Source organism: Xenopus laevis, chromosome 2S (assembly GCF_017654675.1).
Source record: "Xenopus laevis strain J_2021 chromosome 2S, Xenopus_laevis_v10.1, whole genome shotgun sequence".
Classification (NCBI taxonomy): domain Eukaryota; kingdom Metazoa; phylum Chordata; class Amphibia; order Anura; family Pipidae; genus Xenopus; species Xenopus laevis.
Genome location: NC_054374.1, coordinates 9,153,046 through 9,170,934, shown reverse-complemented (window position 1 = coordinate 9,170,934; position 17,889 = coordinate 9,153,046). Strand labels below are relative to the sequence as shown.

Genomic DNA, 17,889 nt, shown 5'->3' with positions numbered 1-17,889 from the left:
AGGTGTTACATCTCCTTTAAAGGAGAAGGAAAGCTACCTAGTCAGTTTACTGCCAATAGATTAGCCACCATAGTGAGCAAGCTATAACGCTATATTTATTATGTAGAATGCTTTATCATACCTGAGTAAACAGCTCTCGAAGCTCTCTCTGTTTGTTTAGGATAGCAGCTGCCATATTAGCTTGGTGTGACATCACTTCCTCCCTGAGTCTCTCCCTGCTTGCGCATAGCTCTGAGCTCAGATTACACAGGGAGGGGGAGTGGAGCAAACTGAGCATGCTCAAGCCCTAGCCCTGGAGGTTTATGCTGAATACAGGAAAACTTAAAGGTAAAAATAAAAACTGGGTAAATAGATAGGCTGTGCACAATAAACAATGTTTCTAATATAGTTAGTTAGCCAAATATGTAATGTATAAAGGCTGGAGTGACTGGATGTGTAACATAACAGCCAGAACACTACTTCCTGCTTTTCAGCTCTCTTGGTTTACACTGACTGGTTACCCTGGTTACCAGGCAGTAACCAATCAGAGACTTGAGGGGGGGCAATATGGGTCATATCTTTTGCTTTTGAATCTGACCTCAATGCTGAGGATCAATTGCAAACTAACTGAACAGAAATGTACCATGTGACCCCCCCCCCTTATAGTCACTGACTAACTCAGAGTTAGAGAGCTAAAAAGCAGGAAGTAGTGTTCTGGCTATTATGTTACACATCCAGTCACTCCAGCCTTTATACATTACATTTTTGCCTAACTAACTATATTAGAAACATTTTTTATTTTGCACAGCCTATTTATTTACCCAGTTTTTATTTTCACATTGAACTGTTCCTTTAAATTGTACGTACAGCTTGCATAGAGACAGTAATTAGTCTGTGATAGGTATAATTAACCAAAGAATATTACTGAGGTTGCTATTAAATCAATTTGCACAGCACAAACATGTCATCACTAAGGGTAAAGATATAGTGCATCTAAATTAGCCAAAATCCCTTTTTACGGCAATCTGCTTTAAATCCACGCAAATAAAACATGACGTTTATTGATTACAAAAAATCAATCTAAATGTATTTCTCACTCTCAAATCATTCAGCCCTGGCTTTGTACACTCCAACGTCTGGCAGGCCACGGGGTCATTATAACATATCAGCTGTAATATATCAAATGTTGGAAGCAGGACTGAAACTTTAGAACTATGTGAGCCTGAAAGTACAAAATACTGAAAAAAAGGTGAAAGAAGGGAGAGATCTATTTGTTGCCAAGGAAATCTATCCCAGAATATTGTTGAATGCTGTTCAGGAAAGATGTGCCATGAGCCAAGTACAGTTTCAGTTCTGGGTAAAGCACATTATTTCTTGTTGAGGAAAGAGTAAGCCAAGAGAAGAAAGAGCAATTCCAGATATAGAAACACTGGCTATTCCCAGAACCAAATACATGTAGCCACAAAATCAAATATTGTATGTTGTGCCATGTCTAGCCATTTTCTAGTTCTTATTCAAATGACCATGATCAATACAGATCAGAAGTCCACTGAAAAGCCCTCCTTTCCCTTCCACCAGCTGCAGCCATTGGCAGGCTTTCAGATAAGAATCCACTCATTCAACTAAGGCTTTTCAGTGTACTAGTGATTCATTTTGATTGTGCTTTACAAACAGGAAGTAGAATGTGACTTTCAATCCCCCTTCCTTACCCCAACTGCAACATTTGTTAGGCTTTTTAGACATGTTTGTATGAAAAGGCTGTAGTGGCTTTCAGATCTACGTGTGGTACCATCAGACAGGACAAAACTACTTTTGTGCAGCTTTAAAATGGTGGGTCACCTTTAAATTAACTTTTAGTATGATTTAGTATGACAATTGAGTTTTTTGTTCAGCTATCTTGTTGCTAGGGTCTTGTATGTCTTAGCAACCAGGCAGTAGTTTGGGCAGTATTAAAAGGGTGGTTCGCCTTTAAATGAACTTTTAGTATTATGTAAACATTGATATTTTCAACCAATTTGCAATTGTTCATCATTTTTGTATGTATTGGGTTTTTTTCAGTTAATTTGTTTATTTTCAGCATCTCCTCAGTTTGGAATTTCAGCAGCTATCTGGTTGCTAGGGTCTTGTATGCCTTAGCAACCAGGCAGTAGCTTGAACGAGAGACTGGAATAAGAATAGGAAAGGGCCTGAATAGAAAGTTAATGAATAAAAAGTAACAATAACGTTAAAACCGTAAGCTCAAAGAGCAATCGTTTTTTGGGTTGCCGGCATTAGTGAGCCCTTAAGAGGAAGGTAAAACATACTTAAAGTTATCTTAAAGGCAAACCACCCCTTTACCTACCCTCAGTGTCCATAACTAGTAATGGGCGAATAAATTCGTCAGACAAGAATTCGCGGCGAACTTCCATGTTTCGTCGCCGGCGATTAAAATCGTGAAACTGTGAAGAAAATTAATTGGCGAAAAATTTGCCACGTCAAAAAAATTTGGACGGGCATCGAATAGTCGCAGGCATGAGGATTGTAGCGCGTCAAAATTATTCGGACGCCCATTGGCTTTACTACATTTGGACAAAATAGGTGCTCGTATAAAAATTGTCGCAGGCGCCGAAATTGACGAGTGTCAAAGTAATTTTGACGTCCATTGACTTTTATGCGTTTTGCTAATTTCGTGGGAAATTCACAAACTTTTCAGCAAAGCGAAACGGGACAAATAATTTGCCCATCACTATCCATAACAGCTCTCTTAGGTCCAGACTCATAGACCAGACATGAAACAGTTAACTCCTGCCTTTTTGTGTGGTATAAAGTACAGAATCCCCACCGCACCTTAAAAATGTTAAAAAATGCCTGTATTTAAGAGCCCTTAGGGATGGCTGCTGCTTGAGCTATAATCAAGATGCAATCATATTCAGCGCTGCTTTCTGCAATTTCCTCGTGGAAATAAAATTAACACTTTCCTTCAAGAGTCCCTTGTTAAACAGCACAACATTGAGAACCCTTGGCTGGAATTGTTCACTTGAAAGTAATGAGAGTCTGCAGGAATGGGGCTATTTATACACAGATTAGATTTCATGTACAAAAGGAACACGGCAATTTTGTGTTGGTGTTTAGACTTATGAGGAATACACTAAAACTATTCTATTTGCCCCAAATGATTGCAGATTTTCCTGGTTTGCATTCAAGTGTATTAGAACACTCAAACATTCGGTAAAGTATACAGGTATGGAACCTGTTATCCAGAATGCTCGGGACCTGGGGTTTTCCGGATAACGGATCTTTCTGTAATTTGGGTCTTCATGCCTTAAATCTACTAGAAATTCATTTAAACATTAAATAAACCCAATAGGCTGGTTTTGCTTCCAATAAGAATTACTTTTATCATAGTTGGGATCAAGTACAAGCGACTGTTTTATTATTATAGAGAAAAAGGAAATCATTTTTAAAAATTTTAAATTTTGGATAAAATGGAGTCTATGGGAGATGGCCATTCTGTAATTTGGAGCTTTCTGGATATGGGGTTTCCGGATAAGGGATCCTATACCTGTATTATCGATACATTAATGCTCATATAAATATTTCATTAAAGGAATTGTTCAGTATAAAAATAAAAACTTGGTAAATAAGAAATGTTTCTGATATAGTTAGTGAGCCAAAAAAATGTAATGTATAAAGGCTGGAGTGACTGGTAGTGAGGGGCGAATTTCTCCCGTTTTTTGCAAATTTCCTGTAAAATTCGCGAAACGGCGAAAAATCGTGAAATCGGAAAGCTCATGAAAAAATCGTGAAATTCGAATGTTTTCATGAAAAAATCGTGCAATTCGAACGTTTTCACAAAAAAAATCAAGCAATTCGAATGGTTTCACGAAAAAATCAAGCAATTCTAAAGTTTTCACGAAAAAATGGTGAAAATTTTCACCGGTGAATTTTCATGGGAGATTCGCAAATTTATTTGCCGGCACGGAAACGCGGAGATTCACTGCGAATTCGTGCCAGACAAATTTATTCACCCATCACTAGTGACTGGATATGTAACATAATGACTCATTAAGGTGTTTCATGGCCATATAACCGCACAAGGGCTTAGGCTAATGCAACTTTTATTATTTTTCCTAGGGATACATTATTTATGATAATAATGACATCATTATATGATGACATCCTTTATTTAAAAGGATAATTTCTAAGTTGTTTATGACTGCTCTGCTTTTTAAAATAATACATGTCTGTGTTTATTTTTCGCTTTCTGTTTTGACATTTGGGGGCACATTTACTTAGCTCGAGTGAAGGAATAGAAGAAAAAATACTTTGAATTTCGAATGTTTTTTTGGCTACTTCGACCATCGAATTGGCTACCTCGACCTTCGACTTTGAATCGAACGATTCGAACTAAAAATCGTTCGACTATTTGACGATTCGATAGTCGAAGTACTGTCTCTTTAAAAAAAACTTCGACCCCCTACTTCGCCAACTAAAACCTACCGAGGTGCAATTTTAGCCTATTGAGAAGGTCCCCATAGGCTTTCTAGCAATTTTCTGATCGAAGGAATTTCGTTCGATCGATGGATTAAAATCCTCCGAATTGTTCGATTCGAAGGATTTAATTGTTCGATCGAACGATTATTCCTTTGATCGTTTGATCGAACGAATAGCGGTAAATCCTTCGACTTCGATATTCGAAGTCGAAGGATTTAACTTCGATAATCGAATATCGAGGTTTAATTAGCCCTCGATATTCGACCATTAGTAAATGTGCCCCTTGGTGTTTAAAGCCTCTAGCCTTGCACTTTTCCAGTGAAACTGCCATAGTGGGAATTGTGATATCATTCGTTTCAAAAGACTGCAGACGGCATTCTCACTTTGACATTTAAGTGAAAGGCTAAATTGCAAAATAAATAACATTTTATTATCTCAAATATTGTCAGTAGAGGCCTGTATTGTGCTGATGTTGTGTGCTGTTTTTCAGAACACAGACATAACAATTACTAAACACAAGCAGGTAAAGCAGTTTCCTTTCAAGGGGACTTAAAATGTTCATCTTCATTTTTGACTCAATTAGTGAATATGTTTTATATATATATTATTTTACTACCAAAATAAAGGTTTCATTTATTTTTTATATTACATTAATTGATGTTTGATTTAAACCTGTCTCACCTTTTCTTGTGATAACCCCGGGACTGATCTCTTTGCCTCTAACTGTCAGATAAAGGTGTAACAGGTCAGCAGACCCTCGACTTTATATATTGTACAGGGGCAATTAGGATCAAACTGACTCCAAAATAGCAGAGCTGTCACTGGAAGGCCATCGTGCTAAAGAACTGGTACAATATTTATTTAAGATGTGCTTCATACCCTAATAAACATGAACACAGTTTAAACATCCATTCCAAAGATACGCTGTACAGTATATGCAATATATTTGCAAAAGATTCTCAATCCCCTACCTATACTGTGTGCTGTTGTTTTTAGCCCTCTGATCAATGGTGTAACTATAGAGGAAGCAGACCCTGTGGCTGCAGGGGGGGGCAAGCAGGGTCGGACTGGGGGGCCCGGGGCCCAATGGTAGTGATGTGGTTTACCTGCGAGTCAGTGGGGTTCAGCCCGACCTCACACCCCCCATTTGCAGGTGGCGGACGGGTCCGTGTCGAGTTCTTCCTCCTGCCACCATCAACTGCCGGCTTCCAACTTCTGGCTTTATAACCATACCCCTGCTCGCCCCGTCCCTTTTGTGACATCATTGGCGGGGCGGCGCAGGTCTATAAAAAGAAGCTGGAAGTCGGGCTCTGGCGGGAACGGGTGGAGGGAGGGCATGGATTGGGAAAAACCCGACCCACACATCAATACCTACCAGGGCTGTTGTCACAGGGCCCCCCTCCCGGCAGTCCCTGGGGTCCCCTCCTGAGCTCCAGCCCCCCTGCCCGACCTCCACGAACATGAGCAAAAGACGCAACGTGTAGAAGATGCTCAGCACCGTCGCATTAACTTTCTTTTCTGGGCAGCCTCCACGAAAGTTCCGTGTGCACGCAAAAGATGCGACGAGCATGCACAGAAGACTTAGTTTCCTGAGGCAGTTGGAGGAGAAGGTCTGGGCCAGCTGAGGCCCATTGGGTTTTTTACCGGTCTCCCGCCGGCCCAGTCCGACCCTGGGGGCAGGAAGTAAAGGGGCCCCATGAAGCCCTAATTCATATACAATTTCAATAAATATTGAAACAGGTCAACCTCTAGACATTTTGGGGGCCTGAAAAACAGTTTGCTGTGGGGCCCAGTAATATCTAGTTATGTCACTGCCTCTGATCATCTCTGATCTGGTTTAATCTACCGCAGCTAAAAACTGTCTTCCCATGGTCATGCCAACGATAAGAGTCAGTACAGGAGCGGACAGAAGATTATATGAAGATGAAGAATTGTATTAGTTGAATTTACCAAAACATCAGCTTTAGAACACTTGCTCCTGTGTTTATTGATCTTACTCCAATGCACCCGTTAGGCCTATTTATCAGCTCTGTACATTAAATTCCATTTGACTGGATGGTTCCTATTGTACATTGCTCTTGTGCACCTGTGAAATTGCTCCCAATTGAAGGGATTTAGGGGCATATATATTTATGCTGTGTAATTTTGTGCCGTGGGAATGCCTGATTTGACACAGTTATTTTACATTGCTTCTGGTGGTCACATAAGAAAAAATGCATAAAAATGTCCCTTAAAGTGGGGATGCATGATTCCCATTATGGGGGATTTGCAACATCACAACATGTACAAATGGGCACAAACGTATCCATGTCTTACCATGTTTATTCACTTTGTAATAAGACCCTAGGATGTTGGATCCAAGCAGGAAAACAGCATTAATAAATAGTGATGGACGCGATTTTGCACCAAGTTTCCGTGTTTCACTGTCTCCAAAAAAAATTGCGAACTTGTCGCAAAAATTCACGACGATTAGCGGATGCCCATTGACTTTAATGGGTGCCGGTGCCAATTTTGACACCGGAAAAATTGTCGATGGCGTCAAAATTCGCAGTTCGCAAATTTTTCACCCAATTCGCGAATTTCGAGGGACATTTTTGAATTTCGCGGAGAAGCGTAATGGAAAAAAATCGCCCATCACTATTAATAAAGCACTGACGCAGTTATCATGCAGTTTTTGGATTTAGCTTCCTTTGTTCGTATGCTTAAATCGGTTGTTCACCTTTAAATTAACTTTTCGTATGATGTAGCGAGTGATATCCTGAGACAATTTGTAACTGGTTTTCATTTTTTATTATTTGTGGTTTTTGAGCTTTTTATTTAATAGCTCTCCAATTTGCAATTTCTGCAATTGGGTTGCTAGGGTCCAAATTCCCCTAGCAACCATAGATTGATTTGAATAAGAGACTGGAATATGAATAGGAGGGCGCCTGAATAGAAATATGTGTAATAAAAAAGAAGCAATAATGTAATTTAGTCTTGAAGAGCACTTGTTTGTCATACTTTAACATACTAAAAGTTAACTGAAAGGTGAATCACCCCTGGTAAGAGTCAGGATGGGACTTGTTAAGGAAGAACTTGGACAGTCTGGGTGTTTGGTTGTGGAACCCATTGTGGTAGTTGGCATATTGCAAGCAAATAGAGTTTTTAAAAAATTTGATTCAAGTTATTGGGTCGATCCTATTCACCCAAGTTTAGAAGAATCGATTTTTTAAATAAATTTAGATTGGTTGAATTTTGAGCTTATGGGAATTTAAAAAAAAACACCCATGAATTCAAAAGTCGACCATAAATCTGCCCCTTTCACTTTGGATTCTTAACTATGATTTTTTTTTTATTCTATGACTTTTATGACATTCACCACATTTGTGTCTTTTGCCAACAGCCCATGTCTAGTGATGGGCGAATAAATTCGCCTAGCTCAAATTTGCTGCGCATTTCGTCAAATTAGTGAAACTCCCGTGAAAACTCGCCGGCGTCAAAAGTCGCTCATGTCAAAATCACTGCGTGTCAATGCTATTCGGACGCCCATTGACTTTAACGCCAGCGTCATGAATGGTGATCAAATGCAATTTCATTCATCAGTAATAAATCTTCTTGTAAATGAAATTATAACTGAAGAAATAGAAACATAAATTGTTTTGCTGGAGATGCCATAGAATATTTACCCCTTGTATGATGAATTTCTGATATATATATGTCTTTTTGCATTTGTAGCAAATCCTATAATGAAGTGGAGGCGGGAGAGCACCTGCTGGAAGATTAATTGAGGTCAGTGTAATTGATTGATGACTTTAGGCAGGTACAACATTCACAGTTAATTTATACTGTACATTTATTTACACAATGCCTTTGTATATAAGTGAGGGCACTTGCAGTTAAGTCGAAAGGAATAAATAATCATTCTAAGGTAGTTTAATGCAGCATGGGGAAGATAAGTGTATCTAATAAATGCATCCATATGTAAAGAGTTTGTGTGAAGTGCACAGGCTTCAGTAATTTGTATGTGATAATTTGTCATTTCCACGGTGCAATAGCAATTTTCACGTCGCCCCTGGGAAACGATGATCACATCCTTTATGTTTTTAAAATTCACATCATTCTAATTCAGGTTAATGTATGAAAATAATCCCGAGTATTTTGAGAATAACTCTAATGATGGTTTTTAAAAAAATTTATTAAAATTATACAGAGTAGTGCTTCAAAGAACAACCGTGTATATTGCTTTATCTGGCTGCTCTTAACCCTTCTCCTGATTCCTGCGGTATGGGCTGACCAAAATCACAAGGTGGGGTTTGAGCCAGTGGGGTACACATCTGGGGAGTGAAAAGGTTTAGGGTTTGAACAGACTGACCAGTTGATTGATTGACTAGTTGTTAGCCAAGTGACTAGCATGCGTGTGAATTATCTGGGATGTGAGTCAAATGAGCAGCGGTGGAAGCAATTGGGCAAAGATGTAGGATGAAAGCGAGTGACTAGCCAGGGTATGAGCCAAGATCTGGGGGAAGAGTCAAGTGACCAGATAGGATGAGAAAGGAGAGGCCAGAAGAACAAGTGACTAGGGATGCACCAAATCTTCTATTTTGGATTTGGCCAAACCCCGGAATACTTCGTGAAAAATTCAGATGAATACTGAATAGTGATGGGCGAATTTATTCGCCACGCGCGAATTTGCGGCGAATTTGCGCGATTCGCCGCCAGCAAATAAATTCGCGAAACGCCCGCGAAAATTCGCAGCAAAAATTCAAATTCATCAAAAACGGATGCCGGCGTCAAAAAACGGGCGCCGGCGTAAAAAAAATGGGCGCCGGCGTCAAAAACGAGATGCCGGCGCCGTTTCGCGAATTTTTCGCCATTTCGCGAATTTCGCGCGAAATTCGCAAATTTTCCGGCGAAGCGAAACGGCACAAATTCGCCCATCACTAATACTGAACCAAATCTGAATCCTAATTTGTATATGCATATTCAAATTAGGGGTGGGAAGGGAAAACAAAAAGTCACATGATTACCCTTATGCATATGCAAATTAGGATTCAGTTCGGCTGGGCAGAAGGTTCCGGCCGAATCCAAATTCTGCTGAAAAAGGCCGAATCCTGGCCAAATCCAGAATCGAATCCTGGATTCGGTGCATCCCTACAAGTGACCATCTGTGATAAGAGCTAAATTTTTTTGGGGCTCCCCTCCTTCCCCCCTACATTTCCTGACTCATGGCAACTTACCTATACAGTGTGCACATGTGTAGGGCAAAATAAAAATTTTATTTGATGTTTTGAAGGTTTCCCAGGCATTTGTAGTGATTGTACGTATTCCTCCATTGAAATTTGAATTTGGCGCCGTATGCAAATTAACCATCGCTAGAGTAACTTCGCAACCTTACGCTACCCCTGAGCGCAACTTCGGATTTTAGTGAATTTGCGAAGCGCTGGCGAAACTACGCCTGGCGAAGTGCGGCGAAGTGCGGCGAAGTTACGCCTGGTGCAACTACGAATCTTAGTGAATTTGCCCCATTGACTTATATGCAACCTCGACAGGTCTGAGATGCCGGATTTTCAGATTCAGACTTTTCCATCCTAGGGGTTTAATAAATTCCGAAAAATGAATGATTTTTGAATTCTGAGTTTAGTAAATAACCCCCTAGGTGTAGAAAAGTGTGACAATTTTCTTATGACCAGTGGCTTTAGCATATTATAAACATGTTTGAGGCACGTACATGGGAATACAATGAACCCAAAATGTCATTTGTAAGTCATTCAAAGAATCTAAAGAATGTCATAGACCAGCACATTTCCACATCTTTTCTTTGTGAAAGGACAACACTCTTGACAGTAAGTGTTTTAATTTAGTATAGTTAATAACATTTAGGAGTCTTCATGCTGTATCTTCATAATATTTATGTGTCTACATGACTTCTTCCTTTGTACTCCATAATTGTTTTATACCTACTGTATGTCAATCAGTCACAATAATACTTGTCTCTGCCCCACAACACTTGATTAGAATATTTAAACATACAATTCTAGCAGTAATAGTTACTCCTTTATTGAATCTTTCACTGTTTTTCACATCAGCTAGAATGTAAATCGCCTGCGGGGTGGCAATCGGTGCGCTTCGTTTTCCGAAGTCACCCAAAGTTGCCTCACGAGGAAACTTGGGCGACTTCAGAAAACCAAGCACTCCCGGTGCCATCCCTTCTGCGATTTAGATTCTAGCCAACGCGAGGCAGTTCAGGGAGATTATTTGCCCCGAAGAAGAGGCGATTTATCTTAAACTGTCTTTCTTTCACTAAAATATGAAAAGTGCCAGTTGAGTTGGAATTTAGGTGGATTTCTGTTTGTGAATATGGAGAAAGTATTTTACTCCAGTTTACCACCACTTTTACTCCCACCACTTTTGACTCTATACACTCTTGTGTATTCCCCCCTATGTGGACTGGCAGCCTACTGGAGGCTCTGTTTAGCAGTACACCTGGTTTTAGGAAACTAAAACTTGCCTCCAAGCCAGAAATAGGCACCTGCTTTGAGGCCACTGGAAGCAATAACCAAGGGGTCGGTGAGCAACATGTTGCTTGTGAATCACTGGTTGGGGATCACTGCTACAGATGAAGAGACAAACTCTGCACCTTTTATTATATTGCCCATTAGTCTTTTTAAACCTATACCCTGGAATGATACTCCTAGTAGTAAGCACTCGAGGTTTAATCAGCCACCTATAATTACATAGTGGAGTAGATCTGAATATACATTCTTTATTTATTTATGATTTTTTTTTTTCAACATAAATAATTTAACATGCAAATTTATATTCAGAAGAATATGGATCAGATTTATCAAGGGTCGAAGTGAATTAGAGGGAATTTTCGACCATGGAATAGGATACTACGACTTTGACTTCGATTCGAAGTAAATTCGTTATATTATATATAATATTCGACCATTTGATAATCAAAGTACTGTCTCTTTAAAAAAAATTCGATTTCAATAGTTCACCAAATTAAACCTGCCGAAGTGCTATGTTAGCCTATGGGGACCTTGTATAGCATTTTTCTACGGTTTTTGAAGTCGAAGTAAAATCATTCGATCGATCGCTGAAATCCTTTCGAAACGTTCGATTCGAAGGATTTAATCGTTCGACCGAACGATTTTACTTTGACCGCAGGATATCCAAATTCGCTGAAAAAAACTTCGATATTCGAAGTCAAAGTATTTCAATCCGATGGTCGAATTTCGAAGTATTTTTAACTTCGAAATTCGACCCTTGATAAATCTGCCCCTATGCGTTGGCTCTTTGAAGAAACTGGGAAGATGCTCGATTGCCAGACACTTTGATAGACAATGTATTTTAAATGCAGGTCTTGGGAATATATTTAATCTGCTCCGCTGCCAAAAGCAGCTATAGACTTAAGACACTTGATGTGGCATTTGTTTTCTTAAATTCTGTTTGACCTTGGATAAATAATTTTATCTTCCCATGAACCAGTCTCGATTGCAGCTGATTAATAATAAAGACAACATTGTTCCTCTGCAGTCCTTGTAAGCTGTCTTGTAGGAGCACATCAGAAACATATTAATAAAATGTACCCCACAGATAGATCTGCAAGCGCTTCTATATTACAATGTGAATGTGTTTTTCACCTATTTTCATTACTCTTACAAACCCCCGTATTGTTCTGGATTTCTTGGGCTTGGCAACTTTGGCGTTTTAAGGGAGTCTCAGAAATTGGCAATTCTACAAACAATGAAGAGTCTTTTAATAATTCTTCAGTTCTAGTTGAGACCACAAGCAGATTACCATGGAATGGCTTGCAGGCAGGAGAGGGGTTAAGCAAGCGGAGAATAATAATATCTTAATTCCTCTCTCAGGTCTGAAGTGAAGTAACTGTAAAGTTTTGCCCATTGTTCTTATTAAGCTCCTCACAGCTGGAAGGGCTGGTAACTTGCTTTTCATGGAGCTTGTTTAAAGTCTGCACACGTCGCCTGCTCGTTCCATCGGAGACTTTAGATGAGCAAGAAACCTACTGAGCTCTTGGTTTTAACCAATTCTCTCTTGCTGCAAAATATATTTGTAAATATTCGGTATGCCCGCAGAGTCGTAGTGATTTATAGAACCAAGAGTTTGAAACAAAATTCAACGTTAATTTTGTTGAGTTGGCAAAAGAGTTTCTTCATCTAAGACATATAGATTTAAGAGCTGTCAAAACCTCTATAATAAAATATTCCTCTCTGTAATATTGTCCTATAAGACATTCATGTTGAACCCCTCACATTTCCAACTCCCCGTCGCTTGTTTTAATATTTTAATTTTGTTCTGTTTTCCACTTCTTGCTCCCCGAAATGTCTGTACAAATGTCCCAGTATTGTTTGACCTCTCTGCTTCAGGCATGGGAGTGTCTGGTCAAAGGCTTTGCTTTCAGTAATGAGTAAATAAAATGCAGCAGTTGTTTTTCTGAATTTTAATTCTATTTTATCTAACCTTATACACTCATGGTTTTGGCCTTTCTTGAAGATATAAAATCGGCCAGCACTCCTTGAGTCCACTCGTGTAAAATCAATGGTTTTATTTCAGCAGGTTAAAAACAGGATTTTGTATGTTTTTAACCGGCTGAAATAAAACCGTTGATTTTATAAGAGTGGACTCACTCATATAAAATCTTGCTGATTTTTTATCTTCAACTATAGCTCACCTCAGCTACAGGTTTGGGGCAACGCACCTGGGCCACTCATCCTATTTTTGGTGAGTGCTTTTCCCTTTGAATTACATTTAAATCATTGTGAACCCTGAAGCGCGGGACCTGGGGTCTGTGAACACCTGGGTCATCGGAGAAAAAGGGTGACCATATACGCTACTTTCATGGAGCAATTATCGCTAAATTACAATTATAACAAGAAATAAGAATATAACATTTATAGTGACTTTTGCCTTTTTTGTTAAAGGGATACTGTCATGGGGAAAAAAAATTTTTTCAAAATGAATCCGTTAATAGTGCTGCTCCAGCAGAATTCTGCACTTAAATCCATTTCTCAAAAGAGCAAACAGATTTTTTTATATTCAATTTTGAAATCTGACATGGGGCTAGACATATTGTCAATTTCCCAGCTGCCCCAAGTCATGTGATTTGTAATCTGATAAACTTCAATCACTCTTTACTGCTGTACTGCAAATTGGAGTGATATCACCCCCTCCCTTTTCCCCCCCAGCAGCCAAACAAAAGAACAATGGGAAGGTAACCAGATAGCAGCTCCCTAACACAAGATAACAGCTGCCTGGTAGATCTAAGAACAACACTCAATAGTAAAATCCAGGTCCTACTGAGACACATTCAGTTACAGTGAGAAGGAAAAACAGCAGCCTGCCAGAAAGCATTTCTCTCCTAAAGTGCAGGCACAAGTCACATGACCAGGGGCAGCTGGGAAATTGACAAAATGTCTAGCCCCATGTCAGGTTTCAAAATTGAATATAAAAAAATCTGTTTGCTCTTTTGAGAAATGGATTTCAGTGCAGACTTCTACTGGAGCAGCACTATTAACTGATGCATTTTTTCCCAAGACAGTATCCCTTTAATATATAAGAAACAGAGTCGAGCCATATTACATTAGTATACTTTTGCCTTTCTTGGCCAAGCATATCCTAGAAATGTTTAGTCACATATACTGTATGAGTTTCCCCTTTAGCTGAACTAAATAATACATATTGCAGGAATGTATTTACCAGCCACTTCCCCAATCGACTAAATATAAGGGTTTTGTATTTTCCTTTTTGTTTACCCAACCCAGTGATTTAGAAAGTCCACCCGAATGGAGTAATGTTATTTTCCATAAATGAGTGGCATTTCTTTACAGGTTGTTAAATAAAACTGTCAAATACCAAAGTAGCAGAATTGTCCCCTGGCTTTAAAAGTGACACAAGGGGGACATTATTTGCTTTATATACTTTAAGTCAGAGCTAAAAAGAGCTTGGTGTGATACATGTTAACATAAATCCGTTTGGCACATAAAAATTATAACCATCTTTAGCCATAGATATACTGTATGTAGTGCCAATAGGGAACTTGCAATGCAGTAGAGTGAAATGATGAGTGGAAAGACATGTCATGGATAAATCTGACCCATTTTGTCAAAAATAAGTGAAAAGGAAGAAAATGTGCCTAATGCATTCAAATCAATGGGTGTTCTTTCACACAACATTTTCATCTTACTATACATTACAGTCCATGGGGCAGATTTACTAAAGGGCGAAGTGGCTGTCGCTAGTGAAAATTCGCCAGAAATCCAATCCGCAGGGGCATCGGCAATTCAAAAAAAAAAAACAGGTGCAGATAAAAATTCTCTAGAGAAAGAGACTGTCACTAGCATTTGTTCGCACTCTATCGCCAGGCAACTTTTCGCTCAGGCGAATGGTCGCAAATTCACTAAAGTGCAGAATTTACTGAACGTTACCTCTTTCGCCAGAGTTGACTTCGCCACCTCAGACCAGGCGAACTGCTAAAATGAAGCTTCATCCTCCTCAAACTTCTGTCACTTACATCATATCCTGTCTGTCGGAAATGCGTTAAAGTTGGCGACTTTTCCTTTTTAAAGCGGGATTGCCTGCAAATGTTCTAACTTAAACTTTTTTGGGTTACCATTTTTCCCCAGACATTTGAGGGCCATGGAACATTCATTTTACAGTGGGCTCATGTCTAGGGCATTATATTATCTCTTTTGTCTTTATTTTGCTTCCTTGGACATGTGTAATAATAAGTGGCCACTTCAAGCATTTGCACCAACATCTCCAATAAAGACGTCCATACAACTTTAATGTACCCGCCCTATTCAAATTAACCTAAATGTAAGATCACTACTGACTTTTCACTAGGCATAAATGAACATTAGCGAATCTTCAATATGAAATGCTCGCACTGAAGAAGTATTGATAGTGAAAAGTCGCCAGCGTTCAGCGCCCAGCTTTTCATTTTAGTGAATTAGTGTAGTGGTAATGAATTTGCGCCTGAAAAAACCAGTCACACATTTCAATAAATACTCCTTCCCTTCTCCTACACCATTTGCACAGATAAACTAGTGATTCACAAGGGATCCTCCTTGGCCAAAATACTTTTATATGGTTAGGGTAAAACGTAGGTTAAAATGAAGGATGGTACCAATATGTAGAGGTTTAGAAAACTAGGAGAAAGTGTTGGAAAACCGCACTGCGCAAAATCGCAGGCGTCACGTCGGATGCCACGGAAATAAGGTAAGTAATGCCAGTGTCGGATTGTGTAGCATTGCTGATGCGACGCAACACGACTGTCGGATGCAGACACATCCGACGTGATGCCTGCGATTTTGCGTATAGCCTCGGATCGCGGTGAAATCACCGATGTAGTCCTGCCCTTATTCTGAATATTTTGGACCTGGAGTTTTCCTGGATACTTGGATAACATACTTTGCACCTGTTTTTTTATGTATTGTAAACTTTGCTTATAATAATAAATGAGGCCTCTAGACTTAAGATGCAACAAGAAAGTAGTGGCTGTTATTCAGCCTATGCTTTGTTAAATAGTATGTATAAATTAAATATTATGTTCTGTGTTTACTACTCTAACGCTTTAATCTGGAATGAGCTCAAATTGCGTATTTGAAAAATATGTATTTTGTCTCCCTCCTCATCTTCCCCTTCTAGTCTATGCGGGGTCTCTAGGTGAAGAGGCCTATTTATAACGTGGCAGAATCATTACTACTAAATAAAGTTTCAAAAACTTTCCGATGACGTTGGAGAAATGTCAAAGTAGTTGTTGAAACAGTAAAATAAATCACAGAAGTGATAAAATGTCCTTAAAATTCATGGCATTTCAAAAACTTTAACCATTAGTTCCATGTGGTAAAATGCTAATAACTTCTATACCGAATTAGCCAAATGGAAGTGTAAGCCCTTCACTAGGAAATAATTGCATTGTGCCAGATTTGAGATGGTGATTAGTGACGAGTGAATCTTTATCATTTCTCTTTGCCTAAAATTAGCAAAACATTGAATGCATTGAAGACAATGGGCATTTTTTCATGGCGTAATACACTGGAGTCTTTTGGCAAAAAAAAATCCTTACCTGGCTAAAAATTTCGCTCATCACTAATGGTGAACAAATTTTAGCAACATTTGGTCAATATGAATGTTAAGGTTATTTAGAAATTAAAAATGTTTATCAAAGAAGGTTGTGATTGAAATATTTCTGATACTTTAAAGTGAAAACACCTGGGGAAACCCACCGTTCAGCATTGGCAAGATGCTGACCATCTGCAAGAAATCCTTTGTAGACTTTATTTACACAAAAACAATATATTATAATATAAATATGTGAATTATATTTTATAAAAGGAGAATTTGATAGCACAGACCTTTGGCCAAAATATGTAACTTTTCAAGGCCCATCAAGTCCGACATGGGGCTAATTCTTGGGATGCATCCACATTCCTTTAATCCCCTAGCAGAAGAACCTTAATTTGTTAAAGGACAAGTAAACCTTTAAAATTAGTGACTGTAGAATAGACGAGGGTGCTATTCTAAGAAAGAGGCTGCTCTGATGTTCTTCTGCTTAGGAAAGTTTTGAGAAAGGTTTAAAAAAATTTTCCTAAGCAGAAAAACATCAGAGCAGCCTCTTTCTTTCTCCTGACAACGTCCTTGACTACTTGGTGGTCAGACTGGTGGGAAACTGACCAGCAGGTGGCGCTGTTGTAACATAATTCATTCATATTAACAGCACATGTATCCCTTAATATCTTGAAATAAAAACAAAATAAATAATGAATGTATGTTGCAAAATTTCTAAGAATAGCCCCCTCATCACTTTTACATTTACTTATTTTAAAGGTTTACTTAAGGGGATCTTTAAGAAAGGCATAATGGAAAACTTTTAGCATACACTGCCTATTGGTGTACTAAATCTTATGAGAGTGTATACTCCAGCTGGTCTGCCAATCAATATGTAGCCCCCACCTCCAATGGGGAGTGGCAGGTGACCTTTAAAAAATATAAAAATAAAATAAACCTAAAAGGATTGTTTTTCCACCAATATGGAGGCTTGCAGCTTTGTTACCAGCAAGTTTTACTATTATGAAGAAAAAATAAATCATTTTTAAAAACTGGAATTATTTAAATGGACTCTACGGGAGATAGTCTTCCTGTAATTCTGAGCTTTCTGGATATTGGGTTTCCAGAAAAAAGATCCCATACCTGTTCTAAGCTAATGGTAAGGCAATGGCTGCTTTCTGTATTTCCAAAGTACGTTTTTCCTATAACAAATTAAAACAGTTTTTTAATGGGGTTTTGGTTGTCTAAAACTTGTTTGTTATTTAATAAAGTGGACATTCCTTACTGTAGGTCTGAAACTTTTGGTATTCAATTATCTCTTAGTTCAAGGAGATCTCTGACTAGGTCCATTACTATTTGTGCTTTACAGAAGAAGGCTGTGGA

The 17,889-nt window shown here is 38.8% G+C and overlaps 1 long non-coding RNA gene across 2 annotated transcripts in view; it reads left to right on the top strand.

The window, feature by feature from the left end:
- LOC108709202 overlaps window positions 1-17,889 on the top strand; it is a 211,807-nt gene that overhangs the window by 156,380 nt on the left and 37,538 nt on the right. For both annotated transcript variants that reach the window (XR_001934589.2, XR_005965712.1), the window contains one exon: window positions 8,167-8,220. This is a non-coding gene — a long non-coding RNA (uncharacterized LOC108709202). The remainder of the gene's footprint in view (window positions 1-8,166; window positions 8,221-17,889) is intronic.